Source organism: Hylobates moloch, unplaced genomic scaffold (assembly GCF_009828535.3).
Source record: "Hylobates moloch isolate HMO894 unplaced genomic scaffold, HMol_V3 SCAFFOLD_4, whole genome shotgun sequence".
Taxonomy (NCBI): Eukaryota; Metazoa; Chordata; class Mammalia; order Primates; family Hylobatidae; genus Hylobates; species Hylobates moloch.
The window spans coordinates 155422254-155432847 of record NW_026652279.1 but is presented as its reverse complement, the minus strand read 5'-3'; positions in this window follow the sequence as shown (position 1 = coordinate 155432847).

Sequence of the window (10594 nt, the reverse complement as noted above, 5' to 3'; positions counted from 1 at the left end):
TTTTGGCTTGCACCCACAGAACAGGCCAATCCATCTATAAACTAAGATCAACTTTTCTTCTCCTTTCAGTTGGTTGTATGGGACCCTCTATATAGCCACAGGTATAAAGAACTAAGGTGGTGACATGGGAGTCTGGCCTACCTGCTCTTACAACTTACTTGTGCTCTCCCATTCTGCTCATGCTCGATCCCAGATGTGCCATTTCCATCTTCCAGTGGACTGCTGCTGGCTCCACCTGACTCTGAGTGGGTGGGCACATTACTCTGTTAGAACTGCCATAACAGAATATCAGAGACTGGGTAGCTTCTACAGCATAAATTAATTTTCTCACAGATCTGGAAGCTAGAAGTCCAAGGTCAGGATCAAGGTGTTGGCCGGGATGGTTTCTTCCGAGGCTTCTCTTGGTTTGCAGGTGGCCATCATCTGTCCTCACATGATCTTTACTCTGTGTCTAAATTTTCTCTTCTTATAAGGACACCAGTCATACTGGATTAGAGTGTATTTTAAAGATCTCATTTAATATACCTCTTTAAAAACTTTATTTCCAAGTATAGTCACTTTCTGAGGTACCAGGGGTTAGTACTTCAACGTAAGAATTTGGGGGAGACACATTTCAGCCCTTAACAGTGGGTCCAAGTGAACTTAGTACATATGGGCAGTTCTAGATGCATGGTCATTTGGTGTCTTGTCTTCAAGCATCCTGGGTCTACCATGGCACAGTAATTTATTTTCCGAAGGCATGATTCTCCACTGAGCCTGAAATGGTCTTTCCCAGGTGTAACCATGGGACCTGCATAGTTATTCTCCACTGGGGCTCACCATAAAACCCACACTACATCTGTCTCTACCACTGACACCACCAACACCATAGGGTTTACCACCTCATATAGCCCAAGTGGCAGGAATGCTTACACCCCAGCTTGGACCTGCTGTAGACCTCTTTCCCGCCCCAGACCCCTCAAAGCTGGCAGCCTTTTCTGTTGCTCAGTATATAAGCTGGAGCAGTATCCCTAAGTGTGGAATGTGTTCCCTCTAGAACCCAAAGCCACACTCTGTGTTTCCTTCTCTGAGGAAGGGGATATAAGATAAAGCAGTTTGACTTTTACTTGGAGGGCATGTCCTGGCACACCTTGATTGACTCCTAAAACCTTTACTGAAATCACAAGTCCTTGAATCTTCATCAGGTTTTATCTCCCACCTTCTGGGGTGAATGTGAATTACCAAAGCCATCAGGGTGCTAGCCACCTTTGCTAATTCTGCCTGCCTGATCAGCATGACACCATCAATGTGATAGATCAGTGTGACATTCTACAGGATGTTCAGGAGACCTGAGTCTCTTAGGAGGGCAGAACTTACATAGCCCTCAGGTGAGACTGCAAATGCTCCTGGTTTCTGATCGTCATGGTTGAGATGGAAAAGAACACATTCAGCAAATCAGTGGCTGGATACTATGTTCCAGGGGCCTTCTAATCCACTTCAGCAAAGAAGATGCCACATAAGCACAGCAGGTGCCATGAGAACCTGGTATATAAGTTTGGATATTTGTCCCCGCGCAAATCTCATGTTGAATTATAATCCCTAGTGCTGCAGGTAGGGCCTGGTGGGAGGTGTTTGGGTGATGGAGGAGAATCCCTCATGCTTGACATTGTCTTCCAGATAGTAAGTCCTTGTGAGATTTGGTTGTTTAAAAGTGTGAGGCACCTACCCCCCATCCCCCCTACTGCCTCTCTCTCTTGCTCCTGTTTTCACTGTGTAATGTGCCTGCTCCCAATTTGCCTTCCAGCATGGGTAGAAGCTCCCTGAGGCCTCCCTAGAAGCCAAGGGATGTCAGTGCCATGATTGTACAGCCTGCAGAACCGTGAGCCAATTAAACCTCTTTCTTATAAATTACCTAGTCGCAGGTATTTCTTTACAGCAGAGCTGCTCCTTAATTGAGCTGGCCTTGACTGCAGTCATTTCACCAGGATCTACTCAGTTCTAGCAGTGGCCAGATTGGTGAATTAAATGGAGCTTTGGTGGGGGCCTCTCTGTATCCTTGAGATCCTCAAGGGTGGCATCATCTTCACCTTCTCCAAGGTGTGATTTTGTGTTTTAAATTGAGACGGGGGGGTCTCACTATGTTGCCCAGGCTGGTCTGGAACTCCTGGACCCAAGTGATCCTCCTGCCTTGGTTCTAAAATGTTGGGTCATGGGGGCGAATCCCTCTTGGCTTCTTGACACTGTCTTCGCAATAGTAAGTTCTCATGCGATCACTGCTCCCAGCTGTGATTTTGTTTTTGATTTACCATCTCAGCCAGGGCAGAGGCCCAGCTGAGGTAGGTTTGTTAAGTTTGCTTCAGCCAAGGTTAGGGCGCTGGTTGGGAAAATCTAGGACCCTGACACAAAGATGAGACTGTCTGAGTGGATTCCTTTAAAGATGTCTGCAGCTTTTAAACTATTAAATGCTGAGTTTGGTCTTGGGCTTCTTCTGTTCTCCTACCTCATGATAAGGCCCTCACACTTAGTTGTCACTTATTTCTTGTTCTCAGCTTTTCATTACTCTTCTGGAGGGCATCAGTACAACTTATTAAAGCCCAACAATTCCACTGCCCTTGTAAGACTTGTTCTGAGCTTTTCAAATGCCTGAATTATTGCAGTAAGCAGGGCAGGGTGGTCCCCTTCCCAGAAACATTCCCCCGAGTCACCACCATGAAAGTTTTAGCAACTGCATCACTACCTTATTATGCTAGGGACTGTTTATGCCCCCTGCCTCACCCAGGACGGTACTGTTATGACCAGCCAGGCAGAAAGTGATCCAGTCTAAACCCATCTTATCAACTGTTTTGTTAGACCACTCTTAGAAGTGACTGTGTCATTTGGGTCCTCTGGGAAGTAGTGGCTGAGGCCAAATTAGAGGTGCCAGCAGTTTATTAATAGGATGGGGAGTTAATGCTTGTGAAAGATACAAAAGGGAGGATGCATAGTTGGGCAGAAGAAATCTTCAGGCTGCAGCGTAGATCAGACAGCTGTAAAAAGGAAAGGGTGAGCAAGAGGGTTGCCAGAGTGAGCTTCAGAATCTCATCTCCTGGAAAAAAAAGCCCCACCTGGGCAGAAATGACTGGGTTCCCTGTTTTGCTCAGCCATTGGCCAGGGGCTACTTAGAAATGGCCAGGTGGATCCTGAAGGCATTGCAAGTGGAAACTGCTGGCTAACTGTACTCGTACCAGCTGAATGGCAAGCTTTTTCTTAAAGGGAAATGGAAATGATAGACCTTGATAATTGCCGTTTGTAGGGGAGGAGGGGGTCTTGGAGTTTAATTGCTCTCTATACAGACTTTCAACCAAACCACTGGTTTTGTTTGTTTGTTAGATAGAGTCTCACTCTGTCACCCAGGCTAGAGTGCAGTGGTGCAACCTTGGCTCACTGCAACCTCCACCTCCCGGGTTCTCTTGCCTCAGCCTCCCAAGTAGCTGGGACTACAGGCATGTGCCACCACACCTAGCTAATTTTTTGTATTTTTAGTAGAGATGGGAGTTTCACTGTGTTAGCCAGGATGCTCTCGATCTCTTGACCTTGTGATCCGTCCACCTCCCAAAGTGCTGGAATTACAGGCGTGAGCCACTGCGCCCGGCCGCACCACTTGCTTTTTATCCAATGCCTTACCCTCCCCTACCTCCCTTACCTCCACCTTCCATTGCCCCAGTTGCTTCCAGGTTCTGTGAGATCAGCTCACCCAATCTGGAGGTTCCTGGAAGGCTCACTGGAGATGACATTTGAGCTGTGGCTTCATGAATGAGAGTTAGTGAGGAAACAGGATGATTCTAGGCAGAGGGATCATCAGAGTGAAAGCACCAAGTTTTAAATAGTGCTGTGTGTTCAGGGAACAATAGGCCATCAGTTTTACTCTAGCATAGTGATTCTGAAAACGTGCCTCCATTTCATTAAGGAAATCAAAACTATAATGAGATATCACCTGACACCCATCAGGATGGCTATTATTAAAAAAAAAAAAAAAAACAGTGTCAGTGAGGATGTAGAGGAAATTGGGACCCTGGTGCATTGCTGCTGGGAATGTGAAATGACGCAGCCTCTGGAAAACAATATGGTGGTTCCTCAAAAAGTTAAACATAGAATTATAATATGATCCAGCAATTCCACTTCTAGGGATATATCCAAAAGAAATTGAAGGCAGAGACTAAGATGCCTGCACACCAATGCTCATGGCAGTAGTATTCACAATATGCAGAAGGTGGAAACAACACAAATGTCCATCAGCAGATAAATGGATGAAACAAAATGGCTTGTACAGTGGAATATTATTGGGCCTGAAAGAGGAGTGGAATTCTGACACATGCTGCAACGTGGATAACCCTTGAAGACACAAAAGGACAAAAGTGGTATGGTTCCACTCAAATGAGTTTCCTGGAGTAGGCAAATTGACACAGTATCAGAGGTTTACCAGTGGCTTGAGGGAGGAGGGAAAGAGGAGGTATTGTTTAATGTGTACAGAGTTTCTGTTGGGATGATGAAAAAAGTCCTGAAACCAGATAATGGTGATGGCTGTACAACATTGAGTCTACCTAATGCCCCTGAATTGTACGCTTAAAAGTGGTTGAACATGACTTTTACATTATGTATATTTTGCCATAATAATAATTTTTTAAAATGTGGCCCTGGACAGACAGCATTCACATCACCTGGGACCTTGTTAGAAATACAAATTCCCAGACTGACAGAATCAGAAGCCCTGAGAGTGGGGCCCAGTAATTCAGAAGCCCCCTAATGTTTGAAAGCCACTGTTCCATAACGTGAGATGGGGAGGTGAGGCTGGAGAGGAATGTGGTAACCAGGTCATGGGGGCCCTTGTCTGCCATGGTAAGATGCTTGGACTTTATCCTGCCAGCCAAGAGCTAATTCTGGATTTTAAGGAAGAAATTGACATGGTTAGATTTGCAGGATTTATCTTTTTCCTAGTTTCAAAAATAATGTGCTTATTACAGAAAACTTGGAAAACTAATGAATAAAAGAAAATCAGCCATAATCTAACACTGGAAGATAATTCCTGTTAATATTTTGATGTATGTCATTTAATTTTTTTGTGCATATATCCATACATTTTAAAAACCAAGTAGAGGATCGTGTTGGACATACCGTTGCATACTGTTGTGGAGCCTGGTTTCTTTCATGCAGCAGTATATCATGAACGTTTTTGCATATTAGGAGATCTTTTGCCATTTTTATTGACTGCAGAATTACGTTTTTGATAGCTTTTTCTGGCAATAGCATGGAAGATGAATTTAAGGAAGACAAGAATGAGTTCCTGCAAGGATTGAAGTTACGAAGCTGTTGCAGTAAATCAGGCTGGCGATGATAAGGCCTAAAGCACAGCACCGCAAACAGGGAAGGGAAAGTCTGGGACAGACATGAGAATGTTTTAGATTTAAAAACTTACTGATTGATGATACATTGGAGGTGCTGTTTTTTGACATGAGTGGTATTTTAAGATTTTCAGTGTTGAATTGGAAAGAGTGGAGAATGGTGGATTACAGTTAGGAGATGTTGAGCTTGGAGAGATGTTGAGCTTTAAGGGTCTGTGGAACATGTTAAGTGGAGATACCTGGTGAACAGTCAAGTATGTGAATGTGAAGCTCAGATTGGTGGTCAGGGCTCAAGATCTAGACATACATATTTGGGAGTTAAATGACTATTAACATCTGAAAGTGGATTAAATCCCCCCCAAGGAAAGTATACAAAATGACAGGGTTGGTGGTGGGTGGAATGATTTACAGACAAGCCATGAGAAACACTAATATGTAAGTTGCAGGCAAGCAGCCCAAGGAAATTAGGAAGGAATGGTTAAAAAACAAAATTACGGGCCAGGTGCGGTGGCTCACGCCTGTAATCCCAGCACTTTGGAAGGCTGAGGCAGGCAGATCACCTGAGGTCAGGAGTTCAAGACCAGCCTGACCAACATGGAGAGACCCTGTCTCTACTAAAAAAAAAAAAAATACAAAAATTAGCTGGGCGTGGCGGCACATGCCTGTAATCCCAGCTACTTGGGAGGCTGAGGCAGGAGAATTGCTGGAACCCAGGAGGTGGAGGTTGCAGTGAGCCGAGATCGCGCCATTGGACTCCAGCCTGGGCAACAAGAGCGAAACTCCGACTCAAAAAAAAAAAAAAAAAAATTACTCCCACAAACTCCGACTCAAAAAAAAAAAAAAAAAAATTACTCCCACTGCTTCACTTGACTAGCCTTAAAAATCAATCCATCAATCAGTCAATTTTGAAATAAAAAAGAAGGAATGGGCAGGGCACGATGGCTCATGCCTGTAATCCCAGCACTTTGGGAGGCCAAGGCAGGTGGATCATGAAGTCAGCAGTTTGAGACCAGCCTGGCCAACATGGTGAAACCCTGTCTCTGCTAAAAATACAAAAAATAGCTGGGCGTAGTGGCGGGCACCTGTAATCCCAGCTACTCAGGAGGCTGAGGCAGGAGAATTGTGTGAACCCAGGAGGCAGAGGTTGCAGTTAGCCAAGATTGCGCCATTGCACTCCAGCCTGGGCAACAAGGTGAGACTCTGTCTCAAAAAAAAAAAAAAAAAAAAAAAAAAAGGAATAGTCAGAGGAGTGGAAGAAAGGAAGAAATAATGCCACCAAAGCAAAAGGGAGAGACATTCAATAACCAGCAGATGGCCAGCTGAAGTTCAGTAAGGCAAAGACTAAGAAGTGGCCACTGGTTTTGGGCAATGTGCAGTTAAATTTTCTAGTGTGGGGAGAGGGAGAGAGCCTCTGGATTATGAAGATTGAGTAGTAATTAGGAATCAAGGGATGGAAAAATGGAATTCAGCCTTTCAATGAGCTGGGAAGAGTCAAGATAGGTCCAGCCCTAAGGAAGGCACAGGCTTAAGGAAAGGTCTTCAGAAGCTGCTTTGTTTTGTTTTTAGCACAGAGTGGACTTCTGTGTAATTATAAGCTGAAGAGATGAGCAATAAACGAAGAAAGAGAAATTATATTCAGGAGTGCATAATGAATGGAGTACAGTGTCCATGGAGATGGGCTCCCTAGGGAAAGACTCGCTTTGGGATAGGGTTGATCTCATCTTTCTGGCTTAGTAATGGCAGGAGTTGAGATGAGATTGGATACAGTGACTTTTGGGGAGGGACGTGAGGGAATTCACCATGGCCTCAATTTTCTTCCTGAAAGTCAGGGAGGCAACAGGAGAGAAATGAGTTTTGTAGTGTCTCAGAGGAAAATGAGAGCAGCAGCTCTACCACCGCTCAGTGAAGGTGCAGCCACGTTTGAAGGCCATGAATTTATACTTTTACAACTATTGAAAAAATGCTGCATTGACTATCTCAATATACACCTGCGTGTACACAGGAGCGTGTATTTCTGAAGGATTAATGCCTAGATTTGGTATATCCGGGTCCAAAAGCACATGTGCTTAAAATTTGAAAGATAGAGATGAAATTTCTGCACTCTAGCAAGCCATGGGTATTAATAGACCTTTAATTTTTGCCAGTACAAAAGATGCAAAAATTGTTTTATTGCACTTCTAGAATCTTTAGCTAGCTTGAGCCTCTCTTTGACCTCACCTGCAGATGTTGAAGTTCTGCCATCTATATTACCATTGCACTGTACTCATACAATTTGTTTATAGGTGTGCGTGTTCCACTAAACGTGGAGCTCCTGGGGGTGTAATCACCTCCCTGGACACTCAGCATCTCTATTCATTTGCAGCTTTTTTAAAGAGCAGAGTCTTTGCCACTGTCTGTCTGTCTCTCAATTTCTCTCTGCCTCTCTCTCCCCCTTCCTCCTCGCACATACATTTCCCCCTCCCTCCTCACCCCAGGCAGAATCTCTTGCATTTTCACCATTTGTAGTCAAACACCATTTGACTACATAAAGCTCACTGTCTTGCTCAAATCTCACACTTTAAGAAAGAGGTGAACCGGTTTTGCAAGTCTTATATCTGATTTCACTTATATTTTGTTGTTGTTTAGAAAGACTGATCTTTAATTCTCACTTTGGTGCTTCTTTATAGAAACTTCTAACCTTGAATAATTGTTCTAGGATCCTTCCTTAGTTTTAATAGTATTTTTAATACTGTTGTGTTTTATAGCTAAACTCACTATGTTTTAATTGGCATACTCTTAAAAATAATGTTACCCGGTGATGGAAAATGTTACATTTTACCAATGTGACCTTTCTATCCCAAATTTAGGAAGTGGAAGCCCCCTTGTGTTATCTCTACTTATGTCAATTTTGAAGAGCAAAAGAAGCAATTCTAGTGCTTCATCTTTTCCCCTTGACTCCAAACAACAGGCATATATCATTTTATGGTGCTTCACGTTATTGTGCTTCGCATATAATTATGTTTTGTATAAATTCAAGATTTGCGGCAACTCTGAGTCGAGCATCTATCGGTGGCATTTTTCCAACTGCATGTGCTTACTTCTTATCTCTGTCACATTTTGGCAATTCTTATAACATTTCAAACTTTTTCATTATTATATCTATTATGGTGGTCTATGATCAGTGATCTTTGATGTCACTAGTATAATTGTTTGGGGGCACCACATATCATGCCCATATAAGATGGCCAACTTAATTGATAAATGTTGTATGTTATGTCTGGTCCACTGATAGGCCTTTCTCCCATCTCTCTCCCTCTTTTTGGGCCTCGCTATCCCCTGAGACAATATTGAAATTAGTCTAGTTAATAACCCTACAATGAGCTGGGCATGGTGGCTCACACCTGTAATCCCAGCACTTTGGGAGGCCAAGGCAGATGGATCACCTGAGGTCAGGAGTTTGAGACCAGCCTGGCCAACATGGTGAAACCCCGTCTCTACTCAAAATACAAAAATTAGCTGGGTGTGGTGGTGGGCATCTGTAATCTTAGCTACTTGGGAGGCTGAGGCAGGAGAATCGCTTGAACCCAGGAGACAGAGGTTTTAGTGAGCCGAGCTCATGTCATGTCACTGCACTTCCAGCCTGGGTGACAAGAGCAAAAACTCCATCTCAAGAAAAAAAAAAATTAGCCGGGAGTGATGGCACACCTGTAATTCCAGCTACTTGGGAGGCTGAGGCACAAGAGTTGCTTGAACCCAAGAGGCAGAGGTTGCAGTGAGCCGAGATCGCGCCACTACACTTCAGCCTGGGTGACAGAGCAAGACTCTTTCTCTAAAAAACAAACAAACAAAAAACCCTACATTGGCCTCTAAGTGTTCAGGTAAAGAGTTACACATCTCTCACTTTAAATCAAAAGCTAGACATGATTGAGCTTAGTGTGGAAGTCATTTTAAAAGTTGAGAAAGACCAAAAGCTAGGCTTCTTGTACCAGTTAGCCAAGTTGTGAATGCAAAGGAAAAGTTCTTGAAGGAAATTAACAGAGATGCTCTAGTGAACACCTGAATGATAGGAAAGCGAAACAGCCTTATTGCGAATGTGAAGAAAATTTGAGTTTTCTGGATAGAAGATCAAACCATCCACATTTCTTTTTTTTTTTTTTCTTTTGTAGATGGAGTTTCATTCTGTCACCCAGGCTGGAGTGCAGTGGCACGATCGCCTCCCGGATTCAAGCAATTCTCCTGCCTCAGCCTGGGATTACAGGCATCTGCCACCACGCCCAGCTAATTTTTGTATTTTTGGTAAAGACAGGGTTTCACCAGGAGAGACCAGGAGTTAGGCTGGTCTCTAACCCCTGACCTCAAGTGATCCATCTGCCTCAGCCTCCCAAAGTGCTGGAATTAGAGGCGTGAGCCACTGCGCCTGCCCCAAAACATTTCTTTAAGTCAAAGCCTAATCCAGAGCCAGGCCCAACTCTTCAATCCTGTGAAAGCTGAGAGAGGTGAGGAAGCTGCAGAAGAAAAGTTGGAAGCTAGCAGAGATTGGTTGAGACTCAAGGAAAGAAACTGTTTCTGTAACATAAGTGCACGGTGAGCAGCAAGGGCTAGTGGAGAAGTTGTGGCACATTATCCAGAAGATCTAGCTAAGGTCACTGATGAGAGTGGCTACACTAAACAACAGATTTTCAATGTAGACCATACAGCCTTCTGTTAGAAGATGCCATCTAGGTCGGATGCAGTGGCTTGCGCCTGTAATGCCAGCACTTTGAGAGGCTAAGATGGGTGGTTTGGCTGTCAGGAGTTCGAGACCAGCCTGGCCATCATAGTGAAACCCTGTCTCTACTAAAAATACAAAAAATTAGCTGGGCGTGGTGGCGGGCACCTGTAATCCCAGCTACTCGAGAGGCTGAGGCAGGAGAATTGCCTAAACCCAAGAGGCAGAGGTTGCAGTGAGCCGAGATCATGCCATTGCACTCCAGCCTGGGCAATAAGAGTGAAACTCCATCTCAAAGAGAAAAAAAAAAAGAGGAAGATGTCATCTAGGACTTTCATAGTTAGAGAAGAGAAGTCAATGTCTGACTTCAGAGTTTCAGAGGACTCTCTTAATGGGGTCTAATGCAGCTGATGACTGTAAGTTGAAGCCAATACTCATTGACCATTCTGAAAATCCTAAGGCCCTTAAGAATTATGCTAAATCTACTCTGCCTGTGCTCTAGAAATTATACAACAAAGCCTAGATGACTGAAAGATTTCTTTCAAAATAT